This window comes from Prorops nasuta, unplaced genomic scaffold (genome assembly GCF_024137725.1).
Source record: "Prorops nasuta isolate Cenicafe-Biocafe unplaced genomic scaffold, Cenicafe_Pnas_1.2 PNAS00004, whole genome shotgun sequence".
NCBI classification, from domain to species: domain Eukaryota; kingdom Metazoa; phylum Arthropoda; class Insecta; order Hymenoptera; family Bethylidae; genus Prorops; species Prorops nasuta.
In genome coordinates, this window is record NW_027116801.1 from 2,273,313 (window position 1) to 2,296,591 (window position 23,279).

A 23,279-nucleotide genomic window follows, 5' to 3' on the forward strand; every position below is an offset into this window, starting at 1 on the left:
TCCGTCGATGATGGAGCGTGAAAATTTTAGGAACGATTAGTTGACAAGGACAACATACGCCAAGTGTCCCCAGAGTCGTCCATAGAAAGACACCGGTGGCTCGTGTCAATTAATCAAAATGAGGCTAAGGGTCCCTCTGATAAACGAGCAGTCTCCTCGAGAGTCTCGTGGAATGGGACGAATTTTCCTATCGAGGGAGACAATTTTAGCTGGAACAGAGAGAAAAAAACTCGTTGAATCTTTTCCGAGCCAGTATCGCCAGCCAAATATCTCATTCAGAAGTGCAGAGCTCGCGATATGCAAATGAAGAAACTTATCTGATGAAGCGGTAAGACGCTGCGCCGTAATTCTTCAAGCTTTCCATTAATTCGAACCAGTATTAAATCGAGTCGGTAAAAGGGCTCCAATCGATTCCTCCAGAGAATTTCTTGCATTGCTGTATTTGCCGCGTTTTTCTCACCATTCGACTCGATTCAATTGTCACGATAGAATTATACATATAACATTTAGAATGATTTTTTTTATAATGGAGTGAAGAGAGTGGAAGGAGAATTTATGGAGAATATATATTATTACTTCATTCAATTTTATATTAAAAAGATTGTCTGGGTTCTAAAAATTTATCCAAGCGCAAATGCTTTTCTCCATAGGCGACAGTTAGCTCGAGTCTGCCAGCAATATTATTGATATTTTCACTGTGAAAATGGAGTTTTGGGGAGAGACAAATGGTTTGTGTATGGAACGAGTAAATTCTGTGCCAATGACGTAGTTCCGGTGGTATAAAGTAAGCACACCTAAGCCAGCCAGGTGCCATACACCATTTAATCCTCCCAAACCACCCGAACGGTACTTAGTCAACCCCTTTTCACCCAGGACTGTATCTCCCACAACACCTATCACGCGTACCACACATCGGAGAGATATAGGGCGGTCCGCAACAATTAGATCTCCCACTGCGATTAAAAATTTGCGAGGTTTCGAAACACCCCCCCCCCCCCCTCTCTCTCTCTCTCTCTCTTCCCCCCCAATAATTACAGCCTCTAATTAATCCACCCGACTCCTATATTACGAGGATGCAATCTTCCATTAAAATAGACAAGGAGTAATTTTTTCCCTGCAGGATAATCAGAATGGCTTACTCATTCATGTCCACGAGGGCCTCCACCCTTGGAGAAAACTTGATAGTAATACTCGGAGGGTGGCATAAAACACTGACGAGCAAATCATCGCCCTGCAAGGCTCATGTAACTACTGACCTACTTTTTCCTTTTTTCTCCCCCTCGTCGCAGCAATAAAAGCTCCCTTTTTGCCAATAAACATACAGACGAGCTTGGAATAACTTACGCGCTATTCCACGCTCTCTTCTTTATTATATAGCAATGTTTTCCTTTTGTTTTTAGCAGAATTGGGTGAAATGCTCTCGTAGGCGGAATATAAATGATCCGCGTGCGATGGACGATGGTAAATAATTCTGGAAAATAAACTAGCGTTGGAAATAAGGGGGCGAAACCGTGTACGTATATGTAAGAGATTCGGATGGATTTATAAGAGCCGAGGAAGAAAAAAGAATTAAGAACAGAGTCGGATCGAGACCACGGGAGACTGATTAAGTTGGCTTTTTCACGGCGGATCTACTCGAGGGACGATTGGGGGGGGGGGGGTGAGAAAGAGTATACAGCCTCTGGTAGCTTGGTTCCAGGGAAAGTTGACAGGTTTACGAGAAAGCTGCGACGTGTTTACGAGAAAACGCGCCGTGTGGCATGTTTGCAGCGTATCGATAAACTTCGATCAAAGATTTATGATGCAAAACTGTTGTGCGTCGTTAAAAGTCCCTAACGCACTTCTCATCGAGATCTCGCGTTCCTCATCCACCATCCACTCATTGAGAATTAATTTCCCCGTATAAAAATAATTTTCGTTCCTCTCACAGTTTTCTCCTTAATTAATTTTTGACCTTATCACTGAATTATCAATTTCTTAATGTAATAAATCGAAGCAGTGTAAACTTGTGCTCATATTTTCGCGAATCTTCCGAAAATCGATAGAATCGGTTCTCGCACGGATGCTATAGCGTAAAAAAGGATGATTGCTTGAAAATCGTCGAGCGATAATCACCGTTCGAACGGTCGCCTATAATCGCCTGGATAGTCAAAGGAGATTCAAGTAGCGCAGTTTTTTGCTTGGTTCATCCTAAATCCCAGTACGAATGGTCGCACTGTTCCTATCTCGATTATTGTTCATTAGCCCCTGAAGATCCTACACATATATATACATATATATATATAGAGAGAGAGGGAGAGAATACCCAAGCCACATTATCCCTGTTTATCGAAACCATCGAGATATCAAGTTGGCGTTAAATAACGTAAAGAGACGCTTAACGTTATATTATTAGACGTAAGCTGGTGGCCATTAGACGCAATTAATTAACGCTAATAATCGGAAGACTAATCAATTATGACAAGTTTTTCTAATTAACTGTCCCTTCGAAAGGGATTGACCTGAAAAGCCTGTACCGCATAATTATAGGAATAGCGAATATATACTCGTAGCTGTAGAAAAGCGAGGCTAAATGACTCTCGAGAGCTTTTCTCCATCCCATTTTGTTTTTAGCTTCGTGCAGAGACGACTCTCGGACAAATAATTGCAACGTGTGCTTCTAAGCTGGTAACTTTTAACGCGGAGAATTGAGATTCGCGCTTTATAATAATTACAATACTCCGGCTTTAAATTGGCAAACTAATTATTTCGCGAAAAAGGACTTGAGAATTAATTGGAGCGTCGACCGTAGTTTTAATTATGCATCGAGGGGAGTACAATTAGGAATTTAATATGACAAATTGTACGGAATTCGCTATATATATACGGACACCTAGAACTCGAAGAAAAACTTCTATCGAGATGTTCAAGTTCGCGAGCAAACTGCAAATTTGATACCGCGTTAATCTCAGTGCAATCAATTAGAATAGTGCCTGGGGTTATTGATAACACGGAAAGTGGCTATAAGGCAAACGCTCGTAATAGCACTAACTAATCTAGTTAAACGCTAAATATCTCTACCATATATATATATACATGCACACATACACACGTGTGGTCAATAATTGCGAGGAATTCTTTAAAAGCAGCCACGATGAGTTTTTATCGCGTATTATCTCGTGAAAAGAAACTGAAAATTTGCATGGGACTTTTTCACAGAATTTTCCCCCGAAGCTTTTTTACAAATCTAATTGGAGGGATATAAAAGGGTTGGTACATGGCTAGGATGTTCATGCATATTTGTTGATTTTGCATACCGAAGCGGCAATGGTTTAATGGAATTAAATAACGACTGCTCGTGTAAAAAGCAAACTGAGAGGGCGTGCGATGAAAGAAGAATGCAAATGAAGAATGGAACGTTGCCAGCTCTTACGAGGTATAATGCGAAGCATGAAAATTTCATAGTATGGCAATGAAATCACCCGGGGGATGGATATAGGTTTTACGTACACCTATGTGCGCTTCTCTTTGTGTGCATCTATAGTTTACGTATACATATATATATATATGCAACTAAACTTATGCATGCATTACATAAATTTCCTCATTACCGGAGTAGCGAGGCAGTTTCGCTCTCATTTGTTTCCCAACAGCGACAGAACAAACTTAATAAACCCTAAACCATAAAGTGAGAGATAAATTATACGCATGACCCGGATGTAAGTAATTTCCAGGGCTGCACGAAATTGCACCTGGACCAGCAAACTGAGATTAAATCCCTCCTTTTATGGCTGTAATTACGAAATTGATAATAAACATCGAAGCGTCGTTAAAGCGGTCGGCAAACTTGCAAAAAGTGCATTCGTCAATTGGAAAAGCCCCTCGAGATCTCTCTATACCACCGGATGATTTATGCCACTCGATCGTTACACCCTGCGCTCCTTGCTCTCCAATGCGTTTCCGCTCTGCGAAACCAAATAAACTGCTTTGCTCCATGCGGATGCTTATTATTTTTTAATTAAACTCAAAGCTGCTGGAAATACGCTCGATCAAGCATTCCTTCGAGTTAAGACGATTATTAAACGTATACAAAAATAGAGACTCTTAACGGTTCGAACATATCGAAGCTCGAAACGCGATCGACCGGTTCGTTTATCGTAACTTGTTGAAACGTTGTTTTATAAACGAGGAGTGAGAAAAGCGGAGCTTTCGCAAATTATTTGCTCCTAGAGTGATTTTTCTATCGATTGTTTGCAATGTTCTATCGGTTAATCCGTGCATTATATATATATATATATAGTATATGGAATTTGTGGCTGGAATCACTCTTTCGCGTACCGTACACTCGTCCCAGCGAAGCTCGCGCGTCGAACCAGGCAAATCCTTCCAGATCTGATATTATCCACGTACGCCAAAGCTGTATATATATATATATATATATATATATATATATATATAGAATTGTCGCCCAACGACCAAAATGATAAAAGAAAACATTCGGACAAAGGAACGATCCACCTCCCACGCCTTTTATGCTTATGTGCAACGATATTACTGGCTTTGCAGCTATAAAAGGTCAGCAAATCGCTCTTTTTCTATTTAGCTTTCCGTTCGAGGCGCCGCGAGAAAAAAGATCGAGTCATAACTTTCCTCCACTGGCTCTATAAAATTCTAAAGCAATGCAATTTATTTTTCGCATTACCGAGGAGGACGAGGATGAGAAATCGAGGAGAGGACGCGAAAGGACGTAGTAATTTCGGGGTCGAAGGAGAGAATCGAGGAAAAATCTGGACGAGAGAAATTGCCGGAAAAGTGATAAATAAATTGTAAACTGGAGTAATCGGTTTGAGTAGGCTGCGTCCTTGTAAATTAAGAGTGTGGTATGTGTGTGTAAGGTTGCTGGAGGTCTTTGCAGAGGAAGGAGAGTAATTTTTCAGAGCGACGGATCCTGATGGTTGAAATGGATGGATATATGGACACTGTGGAGGATGAGATGATCTTGTTGGAGCGAGGGGTGGGGGGGGGGGGGGTTATAGATAGGACAGATTTGCATAATCGCAAGGACACGAGGGCCACTGATAGAAGCGGAAGCCCTCGATCGAACTGTATAGGAAGCTTCATAATGAAAACACGAGGTCCCTGGAGAACCTACGGTGAATAATTGCTTAACACGAGATCCGCCGCAGCATTTGCCATTCTAAGACGGTACTAGCAAATTAGATTGCGCGGATAACGGATGCAACCAGCTCGCAGCTACACGCTAAAGCTTATAATGCTATCGAGTCTCCTTCTTAAACGCGCGGCCAACCGAAATTTCATCATCGTGCATGAAACGGATCAATTTTGTAGCTAGTCTTATATATATATATATATACATAGGTTTATTACACGGTTATTCGCAAGTCAGATTTTAACTGTGCGCGACAACGCGCCAAATCGTTGAAACGGGACGCTTGTTACAATCGTGGTATTTTTTGTCGAGAGAGAAAAGAGTTTATCTGCGGCAAAACGACCGTAATAAGTAATTGTATTAATGAAGCCTTTTATCATACGAATGGGAAAACATTATCGGTCGTTTTGTCACAGTCCAACTTAACAGAGCTGAAACTGCTCGGCTATTGCGATACTTTCTAATGAGTTGCAGAGTCGCGAGTGATAACTTTTCCAATTTCCTTGCACGAGCAGCACCGTTCCAGCCTTTGCCAAGAGGTGTTGCATTTAGATACGCGCTCGTCTAGCCGCTTCCGAGTTAATTAATAGTTTCTATAGGTGCACGCGACAGTGACAGTTGGCCATTTTGAAAAAGTACTTTCGTACCTTAAAATTTTACCATGTCATTCTTTTTTACTACTAGCTTCGTGCTTTTCGTAATCTCTGTTAAGATTTTTAGAACCTCGAGATGTTAAAACAGGAATATTTTGATATTTTTTTAAAAGGAACTTGTGAGATTAGTTGAATTTTTAATGTGAAACTTTTATTGTACTATTAATAAGCTGTGTAAAGAATCATTTTTTTTAATTCTTTTTTTTTTTTTTTAATAGAAAATTGCCCATGTTTCTCTAGTTACGACTTTTTTGCAGTAGCTCATACGCACTTACAAGGATGGAAAGATTACTCGTGGAACTTTTAAGTTTATAAAAAAAAGTCTGTTCAATTAATTATGAGAATATCTAGAGAACTGTACCTGCATAGAATTTTTGCAAAAATAGTGCCTCGAGATTCCATGAAAAATTGCCAGAAAAGTATTTATAACGAAAGAATTATGTAATTTAAAGGAAATATTCTAAGAGCTTCTCTAAAGAAATTAAAATCGAGAGACAAGGTAGAGTCTCGGTACCAGGTACGTATACAAGTAGATAAAGACATAGCTATATCGTCCTCGAGCCCTACTCTCCTTTACAGTATAAGTTTGACTGTCCGGTTTAAATAAAAGTTAAAATTTCAAACGACTCCGTCAAGATTTATTTCGGTTATGTCTCCCGCCTACTTTAAAAATGTAATTTCCAGAAAAACGCATATAAAGATACCAGAAAATGTATTGGAGTGTACCAAGGGACCATGACGCAATACGAAATTTGGATGTATACACGGAGAAAATATTAAAGTAAATTTTACCGTGTGCTCTCAGTGGTACAGTTATATCTCGTCATTCCCAGGAAAAATGATCTATTTTCAGGCGCATTTTAATGGTCAAACAGTAATTTTAATTATAAAGTCAATAATATTTTCTGGGAATATAAAGAAATGACAATAAAACTAAAGACACAGTAAAATTTACTTTAATATCCTCTCCGTGCAACGATTTTATCCGTCCATAAAACTTTGCCATAATATCATCCAAATATGGAAGCATTTTTGAGTAAAAAAAAATTTTTCTCATAATGCCACGTCACTTTAATGGTTTAACTCAAAGAACCAAAAGATTCGTTCATTATTGTCATTGACGCTTGGTCGATTAATTAATCGCAACGACTATAATTAATGATGACATTGAGAAGAAAAAGTACTGCTAATAATTGATAGGACTGGATTATTCTGGGGTATAGTTATATATATATATATATATATACACATTATAAATGGTCGCTAATAGCACAGAGAATACATTGTGCTACTATCCGTCACTTCAGTTACAAACGACTACCACCCACCCTTCTCTCTGAAACATTGTAGCTCTTTAGAAAATCCCAGACGTCCTAATTTTCCTTATTCCGTTTCTCATCCGTGCACATTTTACTACTTTAACCACGTTTAATTAACTCCCAAAGACCTCGTTTTTTTTATTTATAGTCGAACAAAAGAATTACTTTAATATTTGATGATAGCTCTTCGGCCTCACACACAACGCACATACACATGACTTTGCTACTCGTATCGAGAGCCGATTGATTTCTCTCTCGAGCTTACAATGTATTCCTTCTTGAGACGTCTAGCTATCTTTATTATTCAGGACTACGAACATAGAGGACCTTAAAAGGCGGTACGGATCAAAGCAAACTGAACAACTTTAACAAAAACAGCAAAGAGCACCATTAAATCTGTCTCAACATTTCTGATATTTTCCTTGATCGATTATAGAGCCACTCGTTTATAGGCGCAATCGACAAGTGACATAAAAATGATGAAATCAGGTCAAACGCGAGCACGAATCAGAGTCCGAGTGTGGATGAGCCAAATTCAAATCTCTCCAGGCTGCTTTTGAAGATTGGCAGAAGACCAGATGTGTCAGGTGGTTTGCTGGAAGATATCGCTACTGCAGCAAATTTAGAACTTATTTTCAACCAGAGAACCAATAAGTAGCAATCTCGTAAAATTGACCGAAAAATATATCTAGAAACTTTACACTAAAACTCATTAATTATGCTTTATCGAATCAGAAGTGTATACAAAATATTTTCTTCGATACTTACACCAACAGCAGAATCGATTAAAAAATCGTTTCTTAATAAAGAGTCGAGAGACGATAAAATGTTAATTGGGACTAGTGATAAACTTACAAATTCTTTACGATTGAATAATTTCAATCCGAGCCAAGTATCGTTAAACCCGTAGTAATAACGTCGTTTGACAAATAAAACAGTTAAGCCGGATCAATGCTTGCTACCGCTGTAAACTCTCCTCGTGACATTTCTCCATTCTTCGTGTTTAACAAGATGTCGAATATCGATTGTGGAGAATTTTCCGTAAGAAAAAATCAATTCATCCACGCTCCTTGGTAGGTCTGACGTACTTTGAAAGGTTTGTTGTTGCGATTGATCCCATTCATGGCATACCGACGCGCCGTGTAGTATCTACAAAAAAAGATCGATATACATGTGTATACATACATATATATTAATAATGAGAAGAAAATCTTCGAATACCTTGCATCCTCATCTATCGTCCTCCAAGCAACATTATCGCTCTCCCAGATAACTCACGCATAACGATGAAAATATATCTGGAAACAGTCGTCTCACCAATGTCGAGTCGATCGAGGAATCCAAGGATCCGCAAACTGCATTTTCGTAAATTTCGTCGGGCTATCGAAGATTATTCCTCGAATAGCCAAAGAGGAATGCGATTCTATAGCTCGATTAACGATTCACGTAAACGGTCATGTCGAGCCTCGGTGTACCGCAGCACACGATCGATTACACGAGTAAAGCGAAGCATTAAAGAAGGTCAGATATACCATCATAGATTCAATAATACCAGGAAAAGGAAAGTACATTTATAGCTGTGATACCAAAACCAATTCAACTCTACTTTACACTTCTATTATTGCACTGACCGATCGTTACCTTCTTCGTTGGCAAAATCTTGCAAATATACCCATAAATCTTTCAGGATCTTCCAAGTAGTGTCAAGGAATTCCGTAGAAGAATTCTCATGGAGTTCTTTGTTTGTTTTTCGAGGTCGAGCGGGAAAAGTTCAAGAAGCTCGATCGATGAATAGAAGGAACATAGTGTATTGTATGGTTTTCTGTTTTTGTTTTCCAATTAATTGGCTAACAGTGGTTCTTGAACGCTTTAGTAGCATCACACAGAGCTGTTTGTTGATGGTGAGCATAGATGCTCCCATGCGCCAGTGGCGCCACCCCCTTTCGAGCGTTTTCACCGAACAAAGTTGCTTCCGATTATAGGCTGCGTGATTGGCCTAAGAGACTAAGTGGTCTATAAATCGCAGTACGCCAGCCACGCTTAGCCTCATTGTGTCGTGTCCAGCTGGCTTGTTGGCCAAAGCATGCAGAGGATGCAGAGTATCGTGGTCTTCGGTCTCCTCCTGGCCTTTTGTCAGCTAAACTCCTCCTACTATTCTATCAAACATCCGTTTAGGTAGACAAGAGACGCACCGTGTAAACCAGCAACATTATAAAATACATTTTGATTAAAAAAGAAGTTGCTCTACTACCTTTTCTCCTTAATTTCTTCGCTACGTTCGTCGATGCAACGCGTACTATTTGCACACGACTTTGTATATATATATATATATATATATATATATATATATATTCTTGATATAGTTGCAAGGCTTTTCTTCAGTAGGTATAGTTAGTCTTTTGTAAACACTAATTTTGTTATCTTACAATTTTGTATCTTTCATGTATGTAGAATTTTTCAGTGTCAACTGAATCACTTTTTAAGGGGCCATACGCAGCCATACGTAACACGACTTGTTTATTTGTATATAGCTCTCAAATGGGACATTATACTGTACATTTCTCTTTTTATTAGCTCTAGGAGCTACCGGATCATTATCATCTGTTTTTATTTATATTTCGCAATTTCATCAAATACAGGACATTCTGGAGTTTTAGGCTTGACTTTGGGGACAACATAGTGTGGTATAATCATGCATAGAGGAACTAACCTTTTGTCTCTGCAACGGACGCTGATTGCTAATCTTCTTCGTGTAACGCACTCCAGCACATACACACACTCAAAGATGTATTTATCAACAGGTCGACTCACACTGTGTCAGGCACTCCGCTTTTTGTTCTTCAAATCGAATGTCTTCTTTCTGGGTGTTCTGCGTAACGTTGGCGTAATGTTTACATGTTCAAGATGCCTGAAGAAAGAATTTGTTTTAACTAACCTTTTATCTACAGCGAATAATAATCTTCTTGCAGCACTCTTCACCCACTTGAAAAATGCATTTATCAATAAATCGAAGCACTTTGCTCGATTCGCACTAACGGCCACTCCACAGTTTCCTCTTCGAATCTCAAATCCTCTTTCTGCGGGTTCTGTGCGAAGCTCGCTTAATGTATACATGTACTAATTAATCAACTAGCGTCACGTTCCTTTTCTCCGAACCATACACAATTGGATTTCTCCATAACGAGCATATTTTTAAAGTTTTACCACACTTCATGAAACGTTTCTTATTATTTTACTAACGTTTTGAACAAGATATTCTCGAAAGCTTTGATTCACTCCTCGGTGGTTTTCCAATTGGACGCTAGGCTATGAGCGCGGGAAACCGAGAAGACACTGTGCTTCTGTAGGGGGGAGCCACTGGCCACTGGCGCCACTGGTATGATGCTCTGTTGTCAATCTCACTAATCATTGGAGAATCGAAATCACCCGCGGTGTCCGCATGCGCGCATGTCGCAGTAAAGCAAAATAATCGAGAAGTGAACGATTTCGATTATGAATCGACGTAAGCGACGGTAGTGAGCATATCGCGAACTTACGCTGAAAAAACGGTGCATCGCGCACACACAAGTTGAGTGGTGGTGGAGCAACAATAACTACCGTGCTACCGTACTGAGTCTGGTAGAGGCGCTCCAGTTCATTTTGCTACAGTAGGGTCGACGAGTGATATTTACTATCCGCGCCAAGTAAACATGTGCTTATTTGGTATCACTAGACGAAAATGGTAGAATCTACTCGAGAACCGAATAAAAACCATCAAATTTTTTAGTAAAGATTATTTTTCTTTTAGAGGGCAAATTTAACTATTGTCAAGAAGCTATTATGGCCATTTTTTTCTAGTGTAATTCAAGGCACGAGAAACGTAAGCTCAAGACGACTTATCGAACTATATGGACTGGATAAACGACACATGCTTTTTCATATACTTCGATTAATCCGCTTACATCTTCGTGTATCTTGAATTGAGTTCACATTACGCCAAATCCATTGCATACCATGATATTTCTGCCATAGTGTGCGGCAGAAGGAATCATGTTGCTGACTCTGATTATGGACCAATATTAAACATATATAGTGACACTCGAGATTAATCAAATGACAATGAAAGATACAACTATTCGGTATAGGTGGTTAGGATTAAAATCGGATATAAAGACCAGTGTAAGGAATAAAGGAGGAAAATCAATAGATTGTATCGAGAGGGGCAAGGGGAGGTGTATTGTTTTGATACATCCCTCGATATTAGCCCCAGTCCCTCAGCGACTCTATAGCTTTAGCAACGTGCAAAATATAAACTGTTGCTTCGACAGAGGCCATTATTAATCTCCCTGGAGAAAAGTTAGGCCACTTTAGGGTCTCCATAAAGCCAGTTATGAATCATAGCGAGATATACTTGTTAAGCTATGTATGTACTATCGTGGCAACTTTTATTCGCACGACCACACCTTGTTATTAATTCGCACCATTGATGCGGTTGTCTCGGTGTGAGATATCTGCAGGAAACCAGGTCAAACCTGGATAACAGCTTGTGTCACGCTCGTTACATCTTTCAAAATTGAAACGTTTTTCACGATTTTTTGAAGCTGCACGCGATTGGTAAAGTTTCCAAGTGAAGGTAACGAAAGTAAAAGGTAAAGCAGTTGCGAGTAGAACTGATTTAATCAAAAGCCACGCGTTTACTATGCGTGGTATGCAAATGCAAAGATATTTAATTTTCATACAGGTTGACACTGGCTAATGCGATTCAAAGACGCTGATGCAGCGCCTAAAATCTGTTTATATGCATGATTTACGCACATCTGTTTATACTATGCACATAATACACAAATGGTTGAACTTACACACGACCCTACCTCTGCTACAATGAACCTTGGCTTGACGACCACATCCTAATCCAACCACGTTTACTAAATCAATGTTTAATCGCAGCTTTGTGGTACTTGTCGAGGCAAAGCGTCGGAAGCATTTGTAGTTCCAGCTATGATTTATTCACGCCCTTAAAATTCTCACTTTCACCGAGATAAGTAAGACTGTAAATTCACCGTAAACTTTAATGTCCAAGCATTTTTTACACGTGCAATGAACTCGAAGCCGAGCTAATTGAACCTTTAATCACCTCGCCTTGACCCTTACCACACGATCGGAATAATTTTATTCCAGAAGAACAAACATCGTGTGTTTTATCGTAAATAATTAGAGCAGTATGAAGTTTCAAAAGACTAATTATTAATACGTTTATATAGAAATTAAGAGACGATGCAATATTACAAAAAAAATTGAATTGTCGATGTAACACTAATATATTAAAATTTATTATCAGCCATAAAACCTCACGACGAACACGGACAGTTCATATTTACTATAGCTCCTCGTCATGTCGAGGGAGTTGATGCAGAATTACTGCCCGGTGAACCGCTCAATATGGCAATTTGGCGAAACACGTGATTCGTAATAAGAGTAATAAGCGTCACGGTAATTAATTATCCACGTGTCACTGAGGAAATTCATGCACGGTTAACACGTCCAGTTGTTTATGTGACGTACATAATCGCGCTGATCACTTAGGAGCCCTTCGAAGATGAATAACAAAACTATAGTTCAAAATTTTAAAGAGGAACAAAAATGTCATGTAACATATACATCGTTATAAATATATGTAAGGTATTTCAAACTATATACCGGAAGTTGATAATAAAACCATTCGACAAACCACTCCTTCCTTCCAAATAATTAGTCTTCGACTCATTCAAACCTCTTAAATATTTTCCCCTCGAAAATGTGATCTAAAAAACTCTTTACCTTGATCACACACATACATAAAACGTTTACCTATAGATATTCGAGTAATCTCCCGTAAGAATCTTCAAATTTACCCTAAAAACACTAAAATCCTTCAGCAATTTACGTGCAGCTTTTAACCCGAATCGAATTTTTTTCCACAATTTATCTCCAAGGAGAAATATTTCGTCAAATTGCGCATGGCTGTCCAGAGTAATGAATCCTTATCAATCGGAGAAAGCTCGGCATATATATATACATATATATACATAGCGAAGGAATACGTTAAACATATCGACGGTCCTTCGCAAACTGCCTCTTCTTCGTGCTCCGGGAGTCAATAGCGAAAGGAGGAGGATCGTTTGGGTCTTGCTAGGATCCGCTTGATGGTTCCCATTTGCCAAAGTTTACCGATTTCATTTTCTTCTCTTTTCGTCCATTAACCGGGCTGGCCGAAAGTTTGTTTTAATTGGGTTAAATGCGAGAAAGGGAGGGGGGGGGGGGGGTGAAGGACCACAAAGACAAAAATCGTTAATACAGTTTTTCCGTCGCAATAATTCATACAAAAAAACATATATATATATATATAGTCTCATCGACAGTAGCCGCGATCGGCAAAGTCCGATGAGGCATCAGCAGTTTAGCAGCATTATCCAAGGTACACGGGTCAGCGAATCCATAAAGTAATTGGCTCTGACAGAATCGGAGAATAGGAAAGGGAGTGCCTTGCGGACTCATGGGTAAATTTGAATGGGGTTGGGGCGGTATTGACCGAGGTTGATATTGGATCGCGCCAGTGTCGTTTGGCTCGCTCGCTCGCTCGCGCGTGTACGTGCGGTTCGCGCAAAATTCGTCAGCGTTTCGAAAGCCCCCCCAATTCTTCGGATCTCCATTCCCGGCGTAGCAGGCAAACGCTCCTGTCCAATTATAGCACGCGCACACGTACACTCGACCGGTGCACACAAGCGCGCGGCTGCAGGATTTCGCTCTTTTCGTCCAATTCGAGGGTTAATTAATTAAATCGCTAAAAAGCCAATAGTCTGGCCCCGTCAATAGCAGAGAGATTTAAAATTGCTGAAATTCCCCCGAAAAGCCGGCCATTCTCCGCGACTGGCCGGAAACTGCAGCGTTTCTGAAAATCCCGATGAACCGCCTCGATTATTCCGAGTATATCGCGCACCCCTCCCCCCCCCCCCCCTTTATTTTCTCTCTCTTAGTTAGAATTAGGCCGGAGGAGCGCTCCTGTGCGCGCGGGAATAAAGGAACGACCGCTCGCAATACATTCCACTGTAAGAATATATTGCTGGTGCTTTTTTCCTTCTCGGGAAAATTGTTCGGTTGGTCAAATGTCAATAAGACGAGATATTTGTCCGTTTCTCTTGGAATTCTCGAAGCTCTTATAAAAGCAATTAAATTCGCTCAAAGTTCAGCGGTACGAAGTACATATATATATAGTATGTGATATACTATATAGGTTTCTTTTTACGTGCCAACTTATTGTCTATTTGAGCAACTTAATAAATTCGATACGATCACCGATAAGAGGCGAGGGGAGCGATTCGACGTTGAGGGAGGAGAGTATTAGTGTGGGAGGGGGGGAGGGGGTGGAGACGATTGAAGAGGCGGGTATATAAGAAAGTAGTCGCCGGATAGGCATGAAGGTGGTTTACTAACATCACGAGTGAGTATATTCCCGTGGGAATAATATATACTCCCTCTTCTTCCAACGTTCAGATTTTCCATTAAATACTCCATTATACGTCATTGTTATTGCTTCCATTATCTGCTAATCACGACGAAACGCGGTTGTAATTTATTAAACCGTTGTGCAGCCTTGAAAATGATTTTTTATATATATGCAATAGTATATGTCGTTTTCTCTTTCTCTCGGGCACAAAAATTTTCTCCCCCCCCCCCCCCTCTTTCTACCCCCTTCAATTTATACACTTTTATATAGTAAATTATACATATGCATATACTTCGTCCAACAAAATTTGGTCCATTATTCCAGCGCTCGACTATGCAAATTTTTTCCAGCACTTTCTCGTCGCTGCTGATTCATCGCAGAAAATTTTTCAATTCTCCCTCGTCCCAGACGAGCATTCGAGTGTGCGGAAGCTCCGCCACTTGTCCCTGATCCGAACACGAACCGCTCTCTAACGATTGATGCAATCAACCTGCCAGTCTTAAAAACAAACTACGCACGACGAATCCGGAATAAGTAAATTAGCGGAGAAGCTGTAGCTAAACTAATCAGAGGCAATTGCGAGAGCTCGTCATATCTCTTGCAAAACGACATTTTTCTATACACCGCCATTTCTTCCCACTCTGCTGGCAATATCGAAATACGAGGTAAAATAATTCCATTTTCAGATTTTTCCCTCGCCGACCGAGAAGGAGAAGAAAAATATCCCGAGTAACGTATCGCGCATCTCAAATTGATCTCGATGTGATTTATAGGCATATCTGGAGCGGATCTTTGAAAATAAGTGGGCGCATAGGATCTTGCCCCCCCCCCCCCCCCCTCTCCACCTCCTTCTCCTCCGCCCTCTTATTCGCACCGTGTCTCTTATACAACATTCACCGTTCGATTTTCCCCTGCGGCCTGCCCCAGTACTCATAACCTAGATTTTAAGAGAGATAGCAAACCCAGACAAACCTCCGCGTTAGGATCAGCGACTTTTGGTATACCATCAGATTATACGAGCTACAGATATATCGTTGATCCCTTTTTACTTCCATTATCCCTGAACCCAGGACGCGCGACGGCTTCCAGTTTAATGCCATTTCCACGTATTCATTCTCGTCGGGGGACTCTTCGCACGCCCACCTACTTTTCGCAAAACTACGAGATTTGATTTAGAAAGTTTTAGCTTCGTAATTCCCACCCACTTCTCCCCCCCCCCCCCCTTCACTCTATCTACCCCACTAACACTGCTCTCCTACTGCTGACCAATACAAAATAAACTTTATTTCTGCGAGGGTAATAAAAGAACAATTTGTTGAATTATCTCATTTTAAAAATGAAAATGGTAAGTACGAGTGAAAGAAGGGGGGATGTGGGATCGAAGAAGGGAAAATCGATGAAATTCTCGATTGACGGTTCCTCGCGAGGTAAATAGCCAACTACGATACGAATGTACGTGGAACAATGAGCCTATCGTCAGGATGAAAAATATTTTCAATGCCTTCGCAATTAACGGAGTAATCATTCGGTTTCGTGCAACGAGCTTCGTTAAAAATTAATTTCTCTCCAAATCAGTGCGTGGATTCGTTTAATCACATTACACGATCCACAAATCCGTGCATTGATAAAGTTATACCTTAAAAAAAATGAATATTCGTGGAGAGGGAAGAATCGGAATAACGATTGAAAGACGCGAAAAAATTGTGATTGCATTTTGGGTGATTGATCGATTGATCAGAGGGATCCCAGTTATAACTGTGATTGACTTTTTGCTTCGGCAAAATTGACCAGCGATTGTTACATTGATCAGGTATTGTTTAGAAATGGTATGGACACGGTGCGCGCACTGGTACAACGACAGTGAAACGTGAATGTGTGCACGTACATATATATGTGGAAAATAAACTTAAAAACTGGCAAAAATACTATACACAGTACTGATATATGCATAATTGCATACTTTCGCTTCAAACAAACGTAATTTCACAATACAAACACACAGCAAGCTCGCATACACTTTGCACGCAGTTAAAGCAACGTTCGTTATAGAATTTTTGAATTCGTCGAGTATCACGTGATCCAGAATGCAAGCGTCGTAACGAGACGAAGAGAATTGCGCGTTAAATGCAGGAGGTGTTCCCGTGTGTCCGGATCCCACAGGACGCTTAAAGGTGGAGGAGAGAGCATCGCGGAATCAAGTAACGATCGATATTTAACAAGCGCAATTTGCTATATGAGTTGTGGAGGAGGCAGCGCGCAGCTGATGCTCCTCGACCATATCATGCACAGTGTCATCGATCGTGGCCAAATAAGGTTCGTTTAATCATGGCAGAAAATTTTCTGGCGAACAGCAGCAACCAGTCGTGTAGCTCCCCGCTACGCCTCTGCATGTATAACACGTGTGTATGTGTAACTTGACAACCCATTTCGATTCCTGGATCGTCGTCCTCCCCTGCCAGCCAATCCATTTACACCGAACTACGTGTCAAATTCTGCTACGTGTCTTATTACACTCTTCTTACCACTCATCTACCCCTCGAAACCAAATTTTCCATCCCCCAAATGTCATCGTATATATATATATATACAAATGTCTTACCGAACATTTCCAATTTATCAGAAATTCTATTCGATGGACGATACACACTCGCATATGCAAAATACGATACGTGTTCGTGTATTTTGTGTAAGTTATAGGCTATTATTTAAATTTGGGAAACTAATATGTTGCACGACAAACAAACACGAAATGACAGGTTTGGAATAAAGATAAATGTGTTTCGATACTTTATTTTCTGTGTTTTGTGTATTTTCAAAACTTTTCACTTGATCGATGCGAATTACCAATAACAGTGGTGTTGAAGTATCGGTGAATTTTTCTTTGAAAATTGTTATCTAAATTTCTTGCTGTTTCTTCCATTTGCGAAAATTCCACTCGAGTCCATGAGTTTGCTGCGAAGGAATACTCTTCTGAATACTCGTCAGCTTTTGCTACCCCAACCTTCCTTCGTTTTACGGTAGTATTTGTATTAACTTGTTAAAACTTTATCACACAATCATTATCATTTTAATATCTCCATTAAACTTTCATCATCAAGCTTTATTCATCACGATAAGAAAGTTTTTAGGCAATTAAATTGGTGAGCATGCATACTAGGTAAACAATTAAAGTCATGATTTGGTTATGCAAGGGTAGCTGTACTGTTATCCCACACAAGATCGACGTGCTGTGGAACAAACAGAGCTTAAACAAACAGTCTTTTCTGTTACGACATGTTTGACTCGCTATATCTTAAAGGAATCATGGTTTATCTTTCAGTTTAAAGCAGGGATGTGTTTGCCTTGATACGTGTATGAAGAGTACAGTGATATATAGTAGGCCAAACTTCTCGAGTACTGTCGAGGGTGTAATAGGAAGAAAGAGTTTTGTTGGAAACTTTTATGCTAATTAGAGATTTGATGCAAATTTGATTTCATTCCTTCCTCTTTGTTGAATTGATTAATCTTAATAATAATTTATTAGAAAATAGAATCATTTTTATAAAACGTCTTTCCTTGGTAAGCTTATATATTTTTGTCACGTGAGGAGGAATTAACTTATCATTTTGTATATTATGTGTACAGGGTGAGTTAGAAAAAATGCATCAAACTCTTGTAACGTATTGCATACATAAAAAGTTTGCTTTTGTTGTTTTAATTTTTTTTTTTTAAATAAAACATCAAGAACAGTTGCTCGAAATTACCATTGTTTTATCTATAGAGTGTATAATAATTAACCTTCATAGACCAGATAGAAATGTTCAGCAGACAATGTTGATAATTTGGAAACTTTGTTGCAAGAACGTTTTTACTATAAATATATAATAATAATGATAAAACAGTGAAATTAATATCGAGACTCTTGGCTCTTGAAAAATTCAAGTAGCAAACAAACGAAAGAGAATTTTTAACTTTCTTTCTATTAATGTAATATATCTTTAAGGTTTCATGCATTTATCCCTATATACACATGCTGAATATACATGACAACATATGTCATCCCTGCAAAAATACCTCGAATTCTCATCCGTCCTGTTCCGAAACAAGGTAAATACAGCAAATTCCTCAAACAAAATTACAAATTGCAAGTCGTCCTTCATTGTCCAAGTAGAATAATTCACGATTAATCAGACAGTCTCTGGCAACCGTAGGCGCAGCGCCGCGTTAAAACTGACAATTTTTACGAAAGATTGGCCGACGGAACTTCCGGTATTTGTCAATATTTTAATTTCAACGTCGACATATATTTGTGCAGCTTTCATATGAGAAAATGCGGTAACACAGCATTATATCGAACGGTTTTGTATATTGGATTTCGATACGTGTAAAGCGACCGGCCCCAATTTCCAACCTGCATAAAGTTATAGTATACTCCTGCATGTCGAGCTACAATGAAAATGTTCCCCAACCGGGAATCACGAATAGGACTCACGAAATGGCAAGAATTTCCTGTCCAGCAGATAAAAATTTCCAGCTAAGAAATTCAAATGCAAGCTTTACAGATTTTATAAATTCTCCGTCAGGCTGATCGAGATAGCTTCGGGACTTTTGAGTTTTGTAAAATTACGGAGGGCAGGAAGGTCGCAGAAATTTGTGTGTAACGATCGAGAAGGAAATTTTGACAAACGTTCGCGTTGCAACGCTGCCTGGCGCGTGCTTAATGAGACGCGATCGCGTATAATCGTTGGAATACAGCAGTGATTATTATTCGCGTTACGGGCGAGGGTATCACACACATACTATATTAGCAGGATCGTCAATCGGATACCGATAATACGATAATGATCCAGCGGATGTTGCCGGATCAAGGGATTCCCCGGAATGAATTGGCTGATACACGCTGGTCGCACTTTCCACCTTACCGTATATATATATATATATACGTCAAAGTGACGTCGACGGAATAATTCAGTAGAATTTCTGTACGAATCTTTCAATTGGCGCTTTTCATCTTTATAAAGTAAAAATTTGACATTGAACTACTAGGACAGGGTTAATTGCAAATTGGAGAGAGAGGGAGGAAAAATAGGACGCACTATATATATATATATATCCACTTATTATAGGAAATAGAGTTGCACACTGGATCTTCAGGATCGTCGATCGAATACCGATAACGATCCTCCGTATGATGCCAGATCAAGGGATTTTCCTGACTGAATTGTCCGATTCACGCTGATCGCACTTTCCACCTTATCGTCAAAGCGACGACGGAATAATTCAGTGGAATTTCTGTATATCGATCTCTCGATTGGTTCGTTTCATCGTCGTAAAGCAAAAATTTGACGTTGAACAAAAAGATGAAGTTAATTGCGAATTGGAGATAGACGGGGTATGAGAGGTGGAAAAAAGTGGAGGGGGATGCAGCTGTACACAGCGTATATAAATGTGTGTATCCGTATAACGTGATTACGCAGTTAAGTTGATGACGACGTAGCTTCAATTTGTACCGGTAATCCTACGCTTCGCTTTACCTTCTACAGAACGAAGCGTACAGCTGGTCACAGCCCCAACTCTCTCTCTCTCTCTCTCTCTCCAGTGAATTGCGTTGGGAATAAATGCGAGCCGCGCTAATTGGCCGTAGCACTGTCGTCCTAGACGTAGCCGATTAAGTAACAACGATTAACGCTCCTCTTTTTTTTATCCCTCCGCCATTTTATTTCCGGCAACACACGATTGCTCGCTATTATGGAAAAAGTCCGTTATTTACAACGACGCTCTCCCAACATTAGCTCCCTTTCATTTCTATATTCGTCCGTTGCGACTCTCATCCTCCATCTTCCTTCGCGTCCAATGCTGACAAACAAAACTCCATTTCGCACACACTCACGCACAAACTCGTTAACAATCTATTCCATTTACTTTTCACACATTTTTCTCCCTTCGAAATCAGCTTCACTCGAACAATTTCGATATTCCAGTAAATATAGCTTGACGCTTCCATCGTGGCTAATAGAAATTTATTGCAGTATATATACTGGTTGGTAAAGTTAAATTAATAAGTATTACACGTCTATTTAATTTTCAATATCGTTTGAGCGCCATTTACCAACTGCTTTGCGCGGAGAAAGTTTGTCAAGATATTTTCTATATATATATATATATATATATATGTAGAGTATATTGGAAAATTAACTTATCAGTTGCAGAGTTTCCTCGGCAATTATTCCGCGTTCACTGTATATTTGGTTGGTTGGTTCGTTGAAAAGACAAAAAGTAAATATATGGAAACAGAGCGCGAGGAAAATTCTTAAAATTGCGGTTTGCTTTGGAAGAATTACGAAAAATGGTGGTAGAGTGTGGTTTGTTGGTTCGCGTACGGCTGGCAGTGGAAATTATTTCGATAAATCGCGGGTTGTAAATCAAGCGACATAAACGGTAAATATTCGAGGCCCTGAGCTGGTTTGTGGAAAATGAAACGTGCGCGTTTTCGCCCGGTGGGATTAGAGGTTGGTAATTTTTATGGGTCGGATGTTTATATTTGTTCTCCGATAATTTTCCCATGTCGGATGAGTCGGAAGAGCGAAGGAGGTTGATTAAGCTCGTATAGGAGCAACAGGAACGTTGTCAGATGTTATGACAAACGTCGATTACAGTGGACGTCGCGCCAATCGCGTATCTGTTCCACTTTCTTCCATACAAGGGCAATCGATGCACGCTCCACTTCATCTTTTAAATTCTTGCTTCGAGGCATCGCAAACTCCTGAAAACGCGGCGAGCTGTAAAGGGGAGACAAGAAAATTAATTATACCAACTCTGATGACTAATAAAACGATGAAAAATAATTAAGGAGAGTCGGACGAGGAGATACACGAGGGTGAGTTTGAAAATGCTGCAAAATTCAAATGATGGAGTCAAATGGTACCTACGACCTCTCGTTATATTTTCGGTGTGCTCTTCCACAAATTAATATCACTTTTCCAAGTAGTATAACCATATGCAGTATCGGACATGATATTACTCAATTAATCTGAATCAATTAAAAAAGATGGAGAGAACTATACAAATTCTATTATATATATATATATATATATATATATATATATATATATATATATATAGATGGCGATGAGACTGTACTTGTGGTGTTTACATGAAAAGCACAAATGAAGATTGTATTCAATGATGCAGTTGCCAAGAATAGGTTCGCAAAGTTTGTTCAGTCATTCCTGATTGCGCAGATAATTAAACATGTAACTGATACCTGTTAGTTTAATTAATTATTATTATCGTGGTTAAATGTAATATAAATAATATATGTATTGTTCCATGGCATCAAAATTAGTTGCAGTGACGTCTGAATGACTAATTTACCTACCGGAACCATTTCAGTTACTTCATTAAAAAAACAACCCTTAAATAGCCACCCTTAACGGCCTTCCTCCACTCTATCCGGTACTAGGTGCCACTCTCGAATTTCTCCAAATCATTAACTAAAAATTAACGCACAAATTTTAACTAAATTATCACCTTGATTTAGATTACTTTCAAATTTTACTTTCATTACAGATAAAATAGTATTGTTAATCCACTAATAACGCTGATTAGGATCACGAGAATATGACACTTTTTTATTTATCCGAAAAAAAAGCCTGAAGCGCCTGGAACCGTAGGAACTCACCCTATCATAGTAAATCATACGGACGTTAATTATGCATATTTAGGGAATCGATTAAAAGTGGAGTAGAGAAAAAAGATAAAAAAAGCTCAGACACGAGAGATCTCACGAAACGAAACGAAACGATGCCAGTTTCATTGATGCTATAACTTTCTTCCACAGCTTTAATTACAAGAGCTACGTGACGGAGGGACCAAAAACTTTGTGTAATTATTGATTCAGCTCACCGTTTCCGTTGGCTCTTTAAACTCGTTCCTATTGGACAGGGTGGCTGTAATTTGGTGTATTTATTCATAAATGGACGGATGAGAGATGAGAGCAAAAGAGGGAGGAGGGGAGGGGAGGGGAAAGTTGCATCAAAATCGAGATTTTTAATTAGGTTCGTTAGCGACGGTTCGAGTGCTATCGAGGGAGAGTGGTAGGAGGGGGAGTGAGGGGGGGGGGGGACTTATTACAGAGTCCATAAGGGACGAAGATCCAAAGCAGCCGAGACGCGCGTACATACGAGGTATAAAGGACTCGCGGTATATTTTCTATTAGCGTCTGGCGAGAAAAAAGAGCAGAAAATCATAGAGATTTTTTGTTCGAGCGGAACGTCGGATGGAGGTCACGTATCTGCGCGCGCGTCGCCAGGCGTAACGGAAACTGCTGAATTTGGGCCACGAAAATCATCATTAAGAGCACCCCGTGACAAAGACGGGAGAAAGCAGGGACTTTGACGTGTGCTTGTAATGCAATTCGCGCGCACTAATGGCATTTGGCGTGTTGGCTTTTGACAGTGCCTGTACCTTCGCCAGCCTAGTCAGGTAATCTGGCATTAAATGGGATATTAGTTAAATAGAATAGCGGGTCCAATGGATGTACCTGCTAAAACACATCCCTTTTAATCAAAGCCGGGTTGCACGTGCGCTTCCGTTTATGCACGCACGAATTCCACCCCGCGCGCTCCACGGCAATTTCAACTCCAGCGACAATGAAAACCTTCAAGATCTCTCGTGATCAGTATACTGGCGCAACAACCTCTCGCTCTGCCGCATCC

At 39.8% G+C, this 23,279-nt stretch overlaps 1 protein-coding gene across 3 annotated transcripts in view; it reads right to left on the reverse strand.

Annotated features, from left to right (window-relative positions):
- Positions 1-23,279, reverse strand: part of Octbeta2R (Octopamine beta2 receptor) — a 132,844-nt gene that overhangs the window by 107,952 nt on the left and 1,613 nt on the right. Inside the window, exon 1 of one of the 3 annotated variants that reach the window (XM_066725048.1) lies at positions 9,832-9,850. The exons of 1 other annotated variant lie outside the window; for it this stretch is intronic. The gene's annotated coding sequence lies outside the window, so the exon portion shown is untranslated. Of the gene's footprint in view, positions 1-7,976; positions 7,995-9,831; positions 9,851-23,279 lie in introns of those variants that run through there. One more of the 3 variants, XM_066725051.1, reaches the window with a different exon arrangement.